Below are 19513 nucleotides of genomic sequence, written 5' to 3' on the forward strand. Positions count from 1 at the left end.
ATTTTGAGTGAAAACGGTCCATACTCATATCAACATACTATGACTTGGGACACAGTAAGTGAAGTTTATTTATAAACAAATTTCGAGAGGATCACGTGCTTATGATTGTTCACAGCTGTTCCAACTTTAGCTAATGACTGATTATCCTATCAGACGATCCTTAACTCACTATAATTAACCAGACTTTTCTCATCTCAATATCTTCATCTTGAAGAAACCCCCCCCCACCCAACCCTATTTCCCTCCTTTCAAACGGGCGTCACGGTGGCAATCACAGCAAGAATGCCCCTGGTTTAATTCCTTTCCAAACCAGATGGCATTTCTGTGCGGAGTTTGCTCGTTCTCCCCGTGGTCGCGTGGGTTTTCCCCGGGTCCTCCGGTTTCCTCCCACAGTTCAAAAACAAGCACCCTAAACAACTAATCCAAACACTTTAGCTAAACTCTGAGTACACCTTTCAGCATCTATATCTGACACTTAGCTACAACAAGCAAGAGGGGGAGTCATCGAGATCTACCTGAGCTCAAACTCCCCTCTCGTCTTGCAACGGGAGGGAGCCCAGGGCTTGAGGATCTTATAAGCTCAGGGCTCTGTCCCGGGACAGCACGCCAAACAAGCTTTACTAACAATCTTTAGCTAAGTTTGAACTCTTGAAAGCTGCATCCGAAATCGCATCCTTCCATACTAGTTTAATTTGAAGTTTAAGTGAAGTTAAATTTTAAGTGAAGTTTTTAAACTAATTTCGAGAGGAGCACGTGATATAATTGACTGCAGCTGGCCACCTATCTACACTCATTAGTTAGCCAATCAGATCTATCCTAACCCACTATAAGTAGCCTAGCTAGACATTACTCCCTTATCTTCGTTTTCCGAAGAAGCCCCCCATCCACCCCCTTTCTCCTCCTTTTCTCCTTTACAAAAAGGGGAGCTCTCGAGAACCACCTGATCTCGTACTCCCCTCACATGCTCTATGGACCTGGCGGGAGCCCTGGGCTCAACTATCTCCGAGCTCAGGGTTCTCTCCCGGGACAGCATGCCAAACCTGCTTACAGCTGTCAAGCAATATCTAAGTGTGAACTCTTGAAACTAATTTCGAGAGGAGCATGTGCTCATGAGTGACCCAGCTGGTCCACATTGGCTAAACAGGATTCTCCATTCAAAGGATCCCAAGTCACAATATACATCCTCATTTCCTTACACCTATCTTCATCTGGAAGAAACCCCCCTCCTCCCCTTCTTCCTCCTTTATCCAAAATGGGCGGCATGGTGGCCCAGTGACTAGCACTGTTGCCTCACAGCAAGAATACCTATGGTGTTGGGTCCTCGCTGAGCCATCTGGTTATTCTGTGCGGAGTTTGCATGTTCTCCCTGTGTCCGCGTGGGTTTCCCCCGGGTTCCCCAGTTTTCTCCCACCATCCAAATGACTCTCGAAATGAATGTAAACCTGAAGTGGCCCACTTGTACAATGCCAAAAGGGGGCCAAAGACTCCAATTCATATATGGGCCATTTAAGGCAAAGATTTGGCACTTATGGCAAAATGTAATCTAAATGTGAGCCTATTGTGGCATAGTCATTTAATCTGGGTCTAAATCTAAATCACACGTGTAAGTGCAAATGTGGCCCAGTTATCTTAAATGGCTAACATGGATTTAATGAAGAAAATGGGCTTCATGAAGGCTGAAAAACAGTGCTGACATGTTTAGGGCACGTACTGTATCTGATTCCACTAGATCCAGCTCTGTGAGCTCATCAACTCCTCCAGAAACTTAAACTGGATGATAGAGGCTTTCAGCGGTGCTTTTGACTGAGCCGCACCCAGTTGAACTGGTGTCGGGGTCGGCTGGATTTCCCTTGGGACACCAACAACAGATGCTACATCACAATCAGGCCCCCACAAGAGCAAGCTCCTGATTGGTTAACACAGCGCGAATGTCCACTTAAGTTCAGATTTTTGAGCTCGAGAGATTCGGGCGAAATGCGCGTTAAGCGAGTCAAACGTGCAAAATGCTCAATTCGTGCCGCGCCATTTGCGCGTATCGCACCATTCTCACCGCTTTATCGCACCATTTTCACCGCGCAATTCACATCATTCGCGCTGCGCAATTCACGCATATCGCATCGCAGGAAGTCTATTTTTGCGCGTTTGCATTGACTTTATATGCATTAAAGCATGCATTTATAATCTATTTAAAAGCAGAAAAAAGGAAACTCCCACCATCAAGGTGATACCGGTATTACCGGTGTTGTCACATGTCGATTAACCGGTGGGGAAATTTCCTCATCATCATAACGCTAATCTGTAAATACACGTCTATCTGATGGCCGTTAAATATGCAGCTGTATATGGGAGATGGCTGACAGTAAAAGTGAACAGCTCCACCAGAGCGTCTAAAACTCACATGCAGGTCTATTTTACATTCTATGGCAGAAACACTATTGAGCCTCGGTTACAGACTTACGTGTAGTTGCAGACGCGATCATGAGGTGCCGAGTTTAAAGTAATCAATCAGAGAACAATAGAAAAACTGCATTACTTTGATCAATTGAGTATAGCATATTATAATGAAATCCAAAAATTATAGTATAATATTGAGAGTTAATTTTAAGCTCCCGGCCCACCTGAGGGATCGCTGAGGCCCACGGCCCACCGGTTATCATGGTAAAGATAAAAGAAATCAGTTATTAGAAATTAGTTATTAAAACTGTTATGCTTAGAAATGTGTTAAAGAAATCTTCTCTTCGTTAAACAAACATTGGGGAAAAAAATAAACGGGGGCTAATAATTCTGACTTCAACTGTATTCACTTTATTCTCCGCCGACGAGTGGGCGCTGCCATTTAAATCTTTTTGGCTTGAGACTTCCGGTCTCATTCACTTCCATTCATTTTTTAACGTTAAAAACTGCACTTTACGCTGCTTGATGTTGCAATTTGATATTTCCTTGTTATATTATTCTACTTGGTCTGTATAGTCATGCAAACATTTGTTTGTAGAGCAAGTAGTTTGACCGTTTTCTGCCGTTTATTATTCCTAGTCATTCCTCCCATAGGCGACTGAATCAGAAGTTCTAAGACAGGGTTTTTCAAAGTCTAAGACAGTGGGCCTCCCTTTTGACACAACTTATCCATTGGCACCCCCCTCCTCCCAAACACGCACGCACGCACGCACGCACGCACACACACACACACACACACACACACACACACACATATATATATATATATATATATATATATATATATATATACAGTATATATAAAGACACAGACAGATGTCAGACTGTTAACTCACTTTTATCATCATTTGCATGAAAGTGCAATTATTTACAGAGTAATAACAAGTATTTTGATATAACGTTTTTAAAACTAGGATGATGGTTCAATATGAATAGAACAGTTCCAAGAACTGTCCATCCCAGTCAAAACAGTGGAAGTTTAGCGGGTCTCATGCTGTCATTAGCCAAAATATTTTGACAAACCACACATAAAGGTCGTGGTTGATCAGCTGGTCCTGTCCACGTAAATCATAAACTCAAATACTGATCATCATATCGTCGTCTTTTGGGTTTAAGCCCTGAACTTGAAGGCTTTTGTGGCGAGGGGGCGTGGCCGAGCGCAGTGGGAACGGAGTGAGGCCACCGCGTAAGTGGATACACCTGCGGTGCGCACCTGCCTCAGATCCCACGGAAGGAGCTCGGGATCATAAAAGGAGGAACAAGGGCAGAGGAAGCCGAGAGAGGACCGGACCCGGACATATTTTACTTTTGCTTTCAGTTTGACAGCAGTCTCCGTGAGGATCTGCCGTCCGTTTGTTTTGGTTTAGACGGAGCTGCCGTCACTGTCATTAATAAGTCACTTTAAAACTGCTTCGGTTCTCCGCCTCCTTCCCGGTGGCCAAAGGGCCGTGAACTTCATTACAGCTTTGAATCGGGGTGGGTCTCAGAAACTGACCCATTGTATTAGCAGGCATATAATAAACGTTTAAATATAATAAAAATTACATATAATAATTAAACTTCATAATTATATTTTTATTATATTATATTTTTCCCGCGCCTCCCCTGACATGCTCTGGCGCCCCCCAGGGGAGGCGCGCCTCACACTTTGAAAACCCCTGTTCTAAGACAATCGTGAAAACAGGCGCACTTCCGCATTTTAGAATAAGGCCAATATAGTGCATTTATTGTGTATGGCCATACATCTAAAGCACTTTACAATTATGAAGCAGGTCTCTCCACACCACACACCAGTGGCACCAGAAAGGCTACAATTAAGTTATTAATCATTTAATAGCTGTATTGCTTTCAGGCCAAAAATGGGCCTTCGAAAGAAGTAATCTCTGCTATTCAGTTCTTGCTCTGCATTTCTCAGTGGGGCCATGAGAAAAAAAAAAAACAACTGTGGTAGGGATGAATTTTAAGAAGGGATGGATTTAAATGTACCTGAGGAGGACATTTAGCATTCGGGGTCTGTCACATAGGGGCACGAGAGACGCATCTCAGGACAATAGTCTATGATTAGCAGTGTGCTTATCTGCGCAACGCCGCCTGCCATTAGTGTGCTGCAGGAGCGCTGTCTCCATAGCAACCAATCTGCCTGAAGTCCAGACCCCAGTTGTGCTTGTCAAAGATCCACTCAAAACCCTCTATTCACTGCTTTCTGCCTTGAACGCCCATTTAAGGCTATTATGGCCTTTGTAATAGCTGGAGGGATCACGTAGATCTCGACGCTGCTGTGAAACCTCACCTTGACTCGATCCATGCGCACAAGATTAATTAACCTGCGTGACCCCTTCGCAAACACTCTGACGTGGACCTCGCTCATAGTCCAACACCTGCCACTTGATATTTCCAGACCCAGAGAGAATGAACAGGAGTGGGATTTGTGAGCGTGTTTCGCCACTGATGAAATAAAAATGGCAAAAGGTTTATTAGTGGCACCACTTGATTGCTTATAAACAGAGTTAATGCATAAAATACAGACCCCTGAATGCCCTGATGTTCATCAACGAATGTGGAGCAAAGGTTTTACAGCTGAATTTGAAACAGAGTTTTGTAATGGAAAAGATTTGATTTGACACTGCAGGCAAAGAGTATATTTAAAGAGCCCATATTATACATGAAATAGGGTCATATCTTGGTTGTAAGGGTCTCCAACAACAGTATAATATGCATGCAAGGTCAAAAAACACTTAATCTGCATTTATTTTTACCTAATTATCCCAGCGACTCCCGTATGTATCGTCCAGTGATTCATTTGTTCCCAAACCCCTCCTTAGCGCGAAGCTAATCTGCGCTGATTGGACCAATGACAGCCTGTTGCGATTGGTCGACTGCCTTCAGTCAGAGAGTAAAATGTACAACAGCTAATCAGCAATATAAAAGTAATCACAGTTCATACACGCTCGATAGTGTAGGCGTGGATTTTAGCTGCCAGTGGGTCAATGTAAAAACTCAGACGATTAACTATTTCATTGAGCAAAAACTCCAAAAACTGTCGAGGAGATCTCCAAGCTTGTCTCACTCTGCTCTTTTCACAGACACAACCACACACACACACACACACATTGCCATCGTCCGCGCACACAAACACAAAAACACACACAGACCTCCGAGCGACAACGCGCGCGCACACACACACAAACACACACACATACCTCCGGACGACAGCGCACGCACACACACACTACCCTCGTCCACGGAGCTCCATAAACAAAGCAGCACGCGATAAGAGAATATAGCCAGTTAACCTGATGCAGTACACGCGGTTACAAGTAATAAATCACAACTAAATACATTTGCAAGCTAGAGTCAACGAGGCAACAACTTTAATCGCACGTACTTACACTTGAGAAATGGAGGAAGAAACCCATCCTGACGTCCATCAGTAAGTTACTCTTTACTGATCCTTCCTTTAACAAACGCAGATGAAGTATTCTTTGTAGCATGTAGTTTCCAGAAGTTTCCAACTGCTTGGTTATAATGCTGATGTTTCATCTTTGGGTAGAGGCTCGATAATATCCATCTGCAGTGTGGCTTCAATTGACCGGCATGTGTGTGTGACCTTGTGTTTGTGGGTGTGTGTGTGTGTCTGCGTTACTGCGTCAGAGGGCGGGGCCTCAGGTTTGAAATCTTCCGGGTTTGCGCGTGCACGTGAATAACTTGGTTTCGTTCGTACGTCATGGCGAAACACCTAATGACTCGGTATCAAGGCGAGTCATTTGAAGCACTATGAGTCGACTCTTTTATAGATGAATCAACCGTTTTAAACACTGTACACTTACAGATTTAAGCCTTAGCTGGATACTTCACTTCAATTAGAGCTGTGTTACACACTACATGGAGGGGAATTTTCAAAAAACCATAATATGGGCTCTTTAAGTATGAGTAAGCTCTTTTTCAGTCACACTTAACAATGAGGTTTTATTAGTTATTGTTAGTTAGTGTATTTACTAATGTCAGCTAATTAATTAGGGATGTAGCGATTCACCTGACTCACAATTCGATTCATGATACTAATCTCACAATTCATGATTTAGTCACGATTTTTTAACAAAAGTATGGTGACGAGTGCTTTCATTTTTTTCTTAAATGCTGCACATTTTTGCAAAATATTTGTTCTTTTTTACTTGCTGTTCAAAAAATAAAAAATAAATTAAATAACATTGAAAATTAAAGAGGCGAGGCAGTGGCGCAGTAGGTAGTGCTGTCGCCTCACAGCAAGAAGGTCGCTGGTTCGAACCTCGGCTCAGTTGGTGTTTCTGTGTGGAGTTTGCATGTTCTCCCTGCCTTCGTGTGGGTTTCCTCCGGGTGCTCCGGTTTTCCCCACAGTCCAAAGACATGCGGTACAGGTGAATTGGGTAGGCTTAATTGTTCGTAGTGTGTGTGTGTGAATGTGAGTGTGGATGTTTCCCCGAGATGGGTTGCGGCTGGAAGGGCATTCGCTGCGTAAAAACTTGCTGGATAAGTTGGCGGTTCATTCCGCTGTGGTGACCCCGGACTAATAAAGGAACTAAGCCGACAAGAAAATGAACGTATGAATGAATGAATGAAAATTAAAGAAGACTCATTATCATTCATAATTTTCTCTTCGGCTTAGTCTCTTTATTAATCTGAGGTCGACACAGCGGAATGAACCTCCAACTCGCCCAGCAAATATTTTACACAGCAGATGCCCTTCCAGCTGCAACCCATCACTGGGAAACATCCATACACACTCATTCACACTTATACACTACGGACACGTTAGCTTACCCCATTCACTATACCACGTCTTTGGACTTGTGGGGGAAGCCGGAGCACCCGGAGAAAACCCATGCCAACACGGGGAGAACATGCAAACTGACCCAGCCGAGGCTCAAACCAGCAACCTTCTTGCTTTGAGGCGAACGTGCCACCCACTGTGCAGCCCAAGAAGACTCATTAATATTAACAAACCAAAACCAAAGACTATATACTACACAAGACGTGTCACTCGTAGTTTTGAATGGGGAAAAGTGTAACGGTCAATATGGCGAATGAAGCCCCGCCTATAAGTACAAGAGCCAATCAGCAATGACTAGAGACTGATGTTTTTCCCGGGGAGAAGCTCGTACCAGACCAGGTTTTGTAGTCAACAAATGCACTGGAATCTCAGCGAATACTTGCTTCACAGACTTTAGAAATATATCCACATAAAGCTTGAAATGTGTAATTTGAAATGAACCAAATGCACTTTAAAACCTGTAAATCTGTATGAAACGAACACAAGGTAAAGTCCATCCTGTGAAATGCTGATTACATGACAGTAACTACTCAAACGCCCCACAAACTTGTAAACAAAGAGTCGCTGTTATTTCTGGAAGAGACTCACTATCAAGACCAAGTTGTGGATTACTTCAGAAGAGCAGCGCAATCTGACGAAGCATTATCCTCAGGATGATAATGTGTAACACTGCCATAAAAGAGGTTGATGTATTGATGTGTTGCTATGTGCTGGGATATTGTTTTTAAAATAATATTTATATGTTTTTAAAAGAAATATCAGCATAACTCTGTTTTCTGGCATTAGCTGAGGTCTTTGCAATGTCCCCGGCTGATGATAGAACTCATTTCACTGGGGACTGAGATGGCTGGTGTGGCCTTTCCTAAACCAGAGAGCAGTGTGTACAGAGGAGGTCAATAAGCCCCTGCTCCAGGAGACTGACCACTGGCATAAAAAAACGGATTTTAAAATGACTAATTATATAGTAGGATAGACACAGAAGTTAAACATGATTATGAAGGTGAATAGATAATATGTTCTTGTATAATGAATTAATATACTACTATTAGTGTAATTAATTAGTATACTATATATTCATTCATTTTCTTGTCGGCTTATTCCCTTTATTAATCCGGGGTCGCCACAGCAGAATGAAGCGATAACTTATCCAGCACATTTTTATGCAGATGTCCTTCCAGCCGCAACCCATCTCTGGGAAACATCCACACATACACATACACACACTCTAGGGACAACCTAGCCAACCCAATTCACCTGTACCGCATGTCTTTGGACTGTGGGGGAAACCGAAGCACTTGGAGGAAACCCAGGCGAACGCAGGGAGAACATGCAAACTCCACACAGAAACACCAACTGAGCCGGGGCTCGAACCAGCAACCCACCGACCTTCTTGCTGTGAGGCAACAGCACTACCTACTGCACCACTGCTTCGCCCTATAAAGGTGCATATTTATACCTAAAAAGTACAACTGTGTTCTGTAAAGTACTTTAAACGTACAAAAGTATACCTGTCAGGTACAAAAATGTTCATTTAAGGTACCAATGTGCACCTGTAAGTTACAAAAATGTACTTTTTGTAAAGGTACAGCCCCACTGACAGCTTTTGTACCTTTACTTCTCAGTGTGTACAGTTAAAGTGACAATTATTAGCCTCCCTTTGAATTTATCTTTCTTTTATTAAATATTTCCCAAATGATGTTTAACAGAGCAAGGGAATTTTCACAGTATGTCTGATAATATTTTTTTCTTCTGGAGAAAGTCTTATTTGTTTTATTTCAGCTAGAAGGTCAAAATTAAGGTCAAATGTCAAAATTATTAGCCCCTTTAAGCAATATTATTTTTTGATTAGTCTACCAAACAAATCATTGCTATAGACCTTTTTCATGGCTGCTGCATGGAGGGCGCCATAGCAACCAGCGTCTTCCGGTAGAATGCGAAAAACTTCCGTTTACAGCGTGTACAACTGGTAATTTGCGCTCCGAAAATGGGTTTCAATAACGTTTTTAATGGATAACAGAGTGTTTTTGTGACACACAACTTAGAAATGGTTCTGTTAAAGCCGTTATAATCTGTCACATGTGGTTCAAGCGCGTCAGAAATACGAGAAAAACGTTTGCCGTCAGAAATAGTGTGTGTGCGCGTTCCCGGCCTGTCAGCTGTTAGCTCAGAGCAGAGAGAGAGAGAAAGAGAGAGAGAAAACCAGAGTACTGGCATGAAACTTAACAGGTATGAAAGTCGTGCAATTTACAAAAATGAGCAATAAAAGTCTGTTATTGATCCTCTGCTGGCTGATTTGCTGTTCATTCTAATCGCGAGCCGTTTGTGTTTTATTTCGTGTGTTGTTTTTACCACGGTTTGTGTTTTTCTGTCATTTTGAAATGACACAAGCCTATATTTTCGTGTGTGTGTCAAACATTTTGGTGAACTACATTTGTTTGGGCTGGTTATATATTTGAAATAAAGAGAAAATGTTGACTTTAGCGATGACGAGGCTTCATTTAAACTGCAGAAGATGCCGTCTGACAACGAGGGGAAATCGCCTCACAGCAGCTGTTTCCCATCCTATTAGATCGCATTTCTTTAAATGATCAGTCCAGGAGATGCTGCTGATGGACAACAGTATTAGTTCAAAGAGGATAAAAGCAGGTAAAATAGATTAAAACTATTGTTTCAAAGCTGTCCAAATGTGACTGTTTACACGCATCAGCTGCCGACCGGAAGTTCTTCCTGCATACACGCAAAGCATAATGGGTAATTTTGCGTTCCAAGAAAAAGGTCTATACAATACCTTGCATAATTACCCTAACCTGCCTAGTTACCTAACTGAAGTAAACCGGTTAACATCTCATGCCTACTACAAACTAGTAGCGTATTGAAATAAATGACGTGACAACTGTAATTATATAATCGAACCAACAAAATTTATATTTGTTGCATTCCTACACGCTGTGCATTGGTTTTTTTTCATCTTCTTTGTATTCACGTCCAGGTCTTGACAGCCCAGCAAGTGCACTGACTGGTGCTTGACTTGCACCCTGGTTGAATCATCTCGAATTAAAGCACCTTCTAGTGGGATGCTCCAAAAATGAGGATTATCAAATGCAGACTCACAGCCTGCCTCCTGCTCGGAGGGCATCTGGGCTTAGGGAGAGCCTATTCAGACACATCTGCCCTGCTGAGGACTTCTGATAAAGACCTGAGCGATTTTCAAAGAACGATAAAACCCCTGAGAATTGCAGAGCGCTGAAAGACTCTGCAGTCCTCTGTACCCGCAGGGCGAGTTTAGCCCGGGCACCCGCTGTCAAGCCATTATGACAGGAGATTCTCTATAATTGCCCATTCCAGAAACGCCAGATAAGATGTGTGTGATATAAACTGATCGGACAACTTGAAATTTGAATGGAAATCCTGCTGGAAAAGAAGTTTGGTGGCGTTTATTTTTAATGGAAGCCATTTCGGGGCCAATCATCACATCAAATGATGTGAATCCAGGCCAGTGAGGCTTCAGGGTGTGTAAACAAAATAATGGCTAATATATATTTGAATTAAAGGATGCCCATCTGTAATTCTAATTGTTTAAAATAGTATGTGTAAACAGGCATTTTTGCTATATTTTGAAATACACACTCACCGGCCACTTTATTAGGTACACCTGTCAAACTGCTCGTTAGCGCAAATTTCTAATCAGCCAATCACACGCCAGCAACTCAATGCATTTAGGCATGTAGACATGGTCAAGACGAATGCACAACACGTCCAACCTTGAGGCAGATGGGCTACAGCAGCAATAGACCACACTGGGTGTCACTCCTGTCAGCTAAGAACAGGAAACTGAGGTTTTAATTCGCACAGGCTGACCAAAATTAGACAATAGAAGACTGGAAAAACGTTGCCTGGTGTCATGTTCACCAGCGAACAAACCACCAGATGTCGCTGGTAAACACTCACACACAAACACACACTTAGGACTACAAATCTGCTGATAAATGGACTACATATTCAGTCATGCCACACACACACACCTGCTCAAAGTCTCCACTGATTAGACTCCCACAGCTGATCCTGCTTCAAGACTGATTACACACAGTATTTAAGCAGCACACACACTCATTCACATTGCCGAGTCTTGTTTACTGTTAGTGACATTTCAACGCGTTTTCTTTGTCTGCCTTTGCCGTGTTTTGATCCTTGCATTGTTTATTTATTTGATTCTGTTTGCTGCCTGCCTGTGACCATCTGCCTGTTAATTTGACTTCGACTCTGGATTGCCTTCATACATCTGTTTGCCCCTGTTTTGACCACTGCTTGCCTGACTACAATTAAACCTGCATTTGGATCCTACCTTCTGTTGTGTGTGTCACTCCCCGTCGTTACACCTGGTCTGATGAGTCTCCATTTCTGCTGCCATATTCGGATGGTAGAGTCAGAATTTGGAGTCAACAACATGAAAGCATGGATCCATCCTGCCCATTAGTACCAATTGAGCATCGTGTCAACACCACAGCCTACCTGAGTATTATTGCTGACCATGTCCATCCCTTTATGACCACAGTGTCTCCATCTTCTGATGGCTACTTCCAGCAGGATAACACACCATGTCATAAAGAGCTAGTCATCTCAGACTGGTTTCTTGAACATGACAATGAGTTCACTGTACTCAAATGGCCTCCACAGTCACCAGAGCTCAATCCAATAGAGCACATTGGGCATGTGGTGGAACAGGAGATTGGCATCATGGATATGCAGCCGATGTGATGCTATCATGTCAATATGGAGCAAGGAATAAATCTACAGGCTCTAAGGAATATTTCCAGTACCTTGTTGAATCTACGCCATGAAGGATTAAAGCAGTTTATTTAAAAAATAATTTAACTAATATTTCAGAAAATCATTCATTCATTCATTTTTGGCTTAGTCCCTTTATTAATCTGTGGTCGCCACAGCGAAATGAACCGGAAACTTATCCAGCATATGTTTACACAGCGGATGCCCTGCCAGCTGCAACCCATCACTGGGAAACATCCATACACACCCATTCACACACAAACACTACAGAAAATTTAGCCTACTCAATTAACTTATACCACATGTCTTTGGCCTGTTGGAGAGGAAACCCACGTAAACATGGGGAGAACATGCAAACTCCACACAGAAACACCAACTGACCCAGCCGAGGCTCGAACCAGCGACCGTCTTGCTGTGAGGGAAACATGCTACCCACTGCGCTGATATGACTGATTATTTTTAAAATACATTTCTTCTTCAATCTATTTCGTTTTTTCACATGTTCCCTGTTAAATACAAATTTAAAAAAATACAAGGAATGTAAACAAATAGGCCTATATTTTATCTTACTTGTATATAATTCTATGAAATTACTGACATTAAGTTATTTTATCTACTTTTAGTATGGAGAGCTCTTCTGTGACATGAAAATTTCCCTTTGAGATTAATGCGGTCAAACAAATAGTCAAAACAGCCAGAAATAGATGAACAACACAATCAAAAGCTGTCAAAGTGAGCAACCATCCATCCAATTGAAGCTTGCTCCTGCTTTAAAACAGCCTCTGATTGATCTATAATCATCATTCCCACCCACTTTTCCATAGACACAGTTTCTATTGGCTCGTGAAACATTCAAATGTCAGTTTAGTTGAATTACTCACAAATGCATTTAAGAAACAGACATTAAAATGCTTTAAAAATTGTACTTGTTGACCAAATGTGCCATTTCTAACCCCCAAAAGGACACAAACCTTTAAAGCACTTCTAAAAAAGTTAGTATTGAAACATTCAAGATAAAAAAAAAATTAAAAAATAACCATGAGCTCAGTGAGCTGAGAGAAACGTCAGCCTAATAATTTCAGCTTTACTGTCAGATAAGGTCAACAGATAGACAATTTCCCTGCCGCTAATTTGAATACTAAATGTTCCATCGGAGTAAACTTGAGCTCTCTGCTGACCTTTTCTTTGAGGAGGTTAAAATAATTCTACATGAATGATCACATTATAAGGGAATTAAGATGGAAATTAACTTATAAAAGAGGGAGTTCATCATAAAGATAACAAATCTGTTAACATTCACTCACCCTTATGCCAAATCTGCTTTCGTCTGTGGAACATAAAAGAGCCTTTAGTGTTTGTCTCTCTGAAACAAAAATCCATGAGAAGAATACTATCAGACAATTTATGATTCCATACACGTAATATACTTCCACATCTGGGGAAACTAGTGCTTTTATTTTTAAATATACTGCAATGAATGAGTCAGAGTTGCATAAAGTTTCAATAAAACAGTTTTTATGTAAAAATGCAGACCAGTTCGAAATTCAGTTCACCATCAAATTTGACAATACAACGGACAGTAACCTACTGGTCATTTTGAATTGAATTTACAAGCACACTGTAAACTAATAATTACAAATTACTGTATAATTTACAGTAACTTACTGGTTTTGGTTGCCAGTAAGACTGTAAATTTACAAGCACACTGTAAATGATAATTATAAATTACTGTAAATTTTACAGTAACTTACTGGTAATTTTGGTTGCCAATAGGATTGTAAATTTACAAGAACATTGTAAATTAATAATTACAAATTACTGTAAAATATACAGTAACTTATACTAGTAACTGTTGGTTGCCAGTACACTGTAACTTTACAAACACACAGTTAACTAATAATTATAAATTACTGTAAAATTTACAGTAACTTATACTAGTAATTTTGGTTGCCAGTAGGACTGTAAATTTACAAGCACACTGTAAACTAATAATTACAAATTACTGTAAAATTTACAGTAACTTACTGGTAATTTTGGTTGCCAGGACTGTAAATTTACAAGTACACTGTAAATTAATAATTACAAATTACCGTAAAATTAACAGTAACTTATACTAGTAATTTTGGTTGCCAGTAGACTGTAAATTTACAAGCACACTGTAAATTTATAAATTATAATATACTGTAAAATTTACAGTAACTTATACTGGTAATTTTGGTTACCAGTAGACAGTAAACTTACAAGCACACTGTAAATTAATAATTACAAATTACTGTATAATTTACAGTAACTTGCTGGTAATTTTGGTTGCCAGGACTGTAAACTTACAAGCACACTGTAAACTAATAATTACAAATTACTGTATAATTTACAGTAACTTATTGGTTTTGGTTGCCAGTAAGACTGTAAATTTACAAGCACACTGTAAACTGATAATTATAAATTACTGTAAAATATACAGTAACTTATACTAGTAATTGTTGGTTGCCAGTAGACTGAAACTTTACAAACACACAGTAAACTAATAATTATAAATCACTGTAAAATTTACAGCAACTTATACTAGTAATTTTCGTTGCCAGTAGGACTGTACATTTTTAAGCACACTGTAAACTAATAATTACAAATTACTGTATAATTTACAGTAACTTACTGGTTTTGGTTGCCAGAAAGACTGTAAATTTACAAGCACACTGTAAATTAATGACTATAAATTACTGTATAATTGACAGTAACTTACTGATAATTTTGGTTGACAGTAAGACTTTAAATTTGCAAGCACACTGTAAATAATGACAAACTGTAAACTATTTGTAAATTAACATATTTTGTGATTCATGTTTTATTTTATGTTTTTTATTTGCATTACGAGATCTAAATCATTCTTCCAACTAGTTTTAACCTTGAAACGCACAAAAAGAGGCACTTCTATTGACATGTTTAATAGTTTGCAGTGATATATCGTATGAGTTGGTGTTGCATATTATGCTACAAAAACCTTGCAATAAACCACCAGTACATTTTCTACATTTTAGACACTTATTTTTTACTTTTTTACATACTATTTCTCAAACATATTATTTCAAACGACTAAAATGTCAATAAAAGTCACTTTCTTAAACTGTAGAGTTGAATTTTCAACATCAAAACTCAGAGCAGAGATCAACATCCCATAATGCAATTCGCAACCGTAAATAAACGCTTGTGAATCACAAAATACAGATATTTTTTCAGTGTACATGATGATATAATTGTTATTTCTCTTTAAGCGTCCATATATGAAGTGTGTGGCTATAAAGCAGGCAGTTGAATAGAGATGTGACATCATCAGCGTTGGTTGCTGATGTCGTCTTTGTGTCGGTGTGACACGCGGGGCGAGTGCCAGGGCTGGATCTCCTCCCACTCCACTGGCAACAAACCCTCCATCATCTCCTGCCATCTGGCCTTTGATTAGATCACCAGCATTATTCCTTTTATTACACTCTTTCCTTTCGCTCTGAGCCGGAATGCAACTCTATCTTTTTTTTATTTGCCTTTCAGATGATACTGTGTCCAGCACCACAGGACTGCCAATCTACAGGCTGGCGGAAAAATGGGCTTGCGTGTACAAAGCCCCCGCAGAAATAAAGTGTGACAAGTGTGACTTTGAAGGCTTTTGAGTAGAAATTTACACAGGCTGACTCGTATATGAATAAAATGATGACATTTATGCGAGGGTAAACACTTGTAAACTGTGCATCTGAAGAGGCGTGGCAGGGGCAAAAAGATCTCTGATTAATTATGCAGCTTGTATCAAGCATGTAGCAGAAATGAAAACGCACACAGTCTGTCAGAATAAATAAGTGTCTGTTATAGTGTGTCCTAATGTTTATTCATTTATTTATTTATAATGCAACAAATGCCGTGCCTTTCCAACTTCTTAAATCTATACACACTCGCCGGCCACTTTATTAGGTACACCTGTCCAACTGCCCGTTAACGCAAATTTCTAATCAGCCAATCACATGACAGCAACTCAGTGCATTTAGGCATATAGACATGGTCAAGATGATCTGCTGCAGTTTAAACTGAGCATCAGAATGGGGAAGAAAGGGGATTTAGGTGACTTTGAATGTGGCATGGTTGTTGGAAACTGCTGACCTATTGAGATTATCACGCACAACCAACTGTAGGGTTTACAGAGAATGGTCTGAAAAAGAGGAAATATCCAGTTAGCAGCAGTTCTGTGGGCGCAAATGCCTTGTTCATGCCGGAGGTCAGAGGAGAATGGCCAGACTGGTTCCAGCTGATAGAAAGGCAACAGCAACTCACATAAGCACTCGTTACAACCGAGATCTGCAGAAGAGCATCTCTGAACACACAACACGTCCAACCTTGAGGCGGATGGGCTACAGCAGCAGAAGACCACACCGGGTGCCGCTCCTGTCAGCTAAGAACAGGAAACTGAGGCTACAATTCACACAGACTAACCAAAACTGGACAATAGAAGATTGGAGAAACGTTGCCTGCTCTGATGAGTCTCCATTTCTGCTGACACATTCAGATGGTCGGGTCAGAATTTCGCGTCAACAACATGAAAGTATGGATGCATCCCGGCGCCTTGTATCAGCGGTTCAGGCTGGTGGTGGTGTAATGGTGTGTGGGATATTTGTATATTTGATACAAATCATCTCAGACTGGTTTCTTGAACATGACAATCAGTTCACTGTACTCAAATGGCCTCCACAGTCACATGAGCTCAATCCAATAGAGCACCGTTGGGATGTGGTGGAACTGGAGATTCACATCATGGATGTGCAGCCGACAAATCTGCAGCAACTGTGATGCTATTATGTCAATATGGAGCAAAATCTCTGAGGAATATTTCCAGTACCTTGATGAATCTACGTCATGAAGGATTAAGGCAGTTCTGAAGGCAAAAGGGAGTCCAAACCTGTACTAGTAAGGTGTACGTAATAAAGTAGCTGATGACTGTTTTTTTTTTATACATTTTAGTCATGCATTTGGTCCTTATTCTATTTTTATGTATATTTTTACATTTTAGATTTAAAAAAATATATTATTACAAAGGTATTTATTACACAATTTCCTATTTAACTTTGCTATTAATTTAAAAACAATAATGAAACTATCCTCTTTCGTTGAAGTTTTTAAAGTACTTAGATTAATATGAAATAGAACTCTTTTGGAACATAAATGCATTTAGTGTCACTTTTAATCAAATTTAATGCATCCTAGCTGCAAAATAGCTGTATTTCTTTAAATAAATAAAATCTTACTGACTTCAAACTGTTGTTAACAGTAATATAAACTCAGTTTAAGTGTCTTAAACGTACATGCATGTTTAGATTCTAATTAAATCAATACTGTATATTATTAAATAATAATAAATATTATAAATAATAAAAGACTTAAACATACCATCATGTTTTTTATGTTTTAAAGTAATTACATTTATTATAGATGTGTAAAAATGGGGTGTATATGCACAGTGTTTTTTAGCCAATGATAAAATTCCAGTGAAAGCTTAGTGACTATTTTTAATTTCATACGATTCCTTTTACATCATCGGCATCGTATTGTACTTAAAATACAATCAGTTAAATAAATGTAAGCATTCATTTAGTTGTTCAAGAGTAAGACGAAAATAAATACTTTGAAACCGCTCAGATCAGCAGGCGAAAGCAGAAACTCCATTGAAAATACTAGGGTAAAATAAACCGTCATATTTTAAAGACCTGGCAGGGCGAAATGTAAATGCCGTGCTTTGTCCAATATTTTATAGTGGAAAGACAGTTCACTGGAAGCGCTGAGGCAGGCTGGCTGAAATTAAAAGTCTGTGTGCATATACCCCAAAATTCTCTATAATGGTGTCAAGTCCACAATGAAATTATGTTTTGTAATTCAGGGGAAAGTGAAATAAATTCTGTTTAATACGATGCTAAAGCTGGGCTTTATGCACAGCTAGTGTTTTTCACCCAATGATGAACTTAAAGTGACTATTTTCAATTTCACATAGTTCCTTATACAGCATCGATGTTGTAATGTAGTTAAAATACAATTAGTTAAATAGACTTAAGCATCTATTTGTTAGTTAAAGCGTAAAAAGAGACGAAAGATCGTTTAAACGCAGGCGCCGCCATTAAGCTGCAGGCCAGCGCAGAAATTCCATTGAAAATAATGGAGTAACGTTATATTTAATTTTAATATTTTAAAGACATGGCACGACAAAATATAATTTAATAAAGTGCTTCTTGTTGGGTCTGATACCCACTTCAGGCAGTGAAGATCGCTGTTTTTTTTTTTTTTTTTTTTTAAAGAAATCAGATATTAAACTTAGATTTTACGTAGAACATGTCTTGTCACATCAAACAAAGCTATGAATTTACGTAGGCCTACTATATTTACACAGCGATATTTGAGTGGGAAAAAGTCGAGTAGTTTGCCTCACTGAATATTACTGCCAGTCATTAAACATTTATACTTATCATAAAACAATATAAACAATATAAATACAGTTTAATTGACTTTAATAAACGTTCAACAAACTTACCTCGCTGCCCGTTAACCGCTAACTGAAGTTAGCACTGGAACTTTCTGTCTCCGTGAACAGTAAACTCCGCCTACTTCAATTTTATTGGACATCTGGAAGACTTGCTTATATAAATTTTTTTGGTTATTTTTATTTAAAAGATTATATTTATTTAATTTTCTCAAGCCTTTCAGTAACATTAAAAAGTCATTCGTTTTTAAAAAGTTTTTACTAAACAACAAAAAATTACATTACAAGCATTAAAGGGACAGTACACCCAAAAATAAAATGTACTCACTATGTGCTCATCCTAATGTGGTCCCATATTCACGTGTCTCTTTATTTTGTTGAACACAAAAGAAGATATTTTAAAGAAAGCACATGTAACCCCTGACTTGAAAAACAAATAAAGCCAGTGTTTAGAGGTTTTTCAACCTTTTTTTTCTCTTTCTTTGTTTGTGTCCAACCTGAAGAAAGCACACTAGACAGAGTAAATGATGAGGTAGGCCTAATTAAAAATTTTGATTAGCTTTAATTTAAAACTCAGCAGTCATATATTAATGTACTCCCACACAGCACAATACAAAACATACCAGTGTCCTCCAGTGTTATCGGTCTGCGTTCATGATTTCCTCACACAAACACTCTCTACAGATCAAATGTAGTGCAAGTGCTGAGGTGAATGTTGAGCAAGAGTGAGAGCGCCATGAGAGGATTGTTATGCAAATGTGGGAGACACTCCAAATCTATCATCAGGTCACAATACAATACTACCTGACATAAAGGGAGACTCCAGAGAAATGTCAGTGCAGATCATGACTACAAATACCTAAAGAGATACTTAAGGTACCACATGGAGATGCTGTGGCCATGTTTATGCTAAAAAAACATGCTAATTCACACTAGTACCATGTTAACAACATGCTAATTCACAT

General features: G+C 39.6%; 1 long non-coding RNA gene across 1 annotated transcript; it reads right to left on the minus strand.

The window, feature by feature from the left end:
- Positions 1-8929: 8929 nt before the first annotated feature.
- LOC141376474 (uncharacterized) lies at positions 8930-18651 on the minus strand. Its single transcript, XR_012386576.1, has 3 exons — positions 18600-18651; positions 10045-13409; positions 8930-9137 (listed from the first exon to the last, which is right to left on the minus strand). It is a non-coding gene; the product is annotated as an uncharacterized lncRNA (long non-coding RNA).
- Positions 18652-19513: the final 862 nt, after the last annotated feature.

Source organism: Danio rerio, chromosome 10, assembly GCF_049306965.1.
Source record: "Danio rerio strain Tuebingen ecotype United States chromosome 10, GRCz12tu, whole genome shotgun sequence".
Lineage (NCBI taxonomy): Eukaryota > Metazoa > Chordata > Actinopteri > Cypriniformes > Danionidae > Danio > Danio rerio.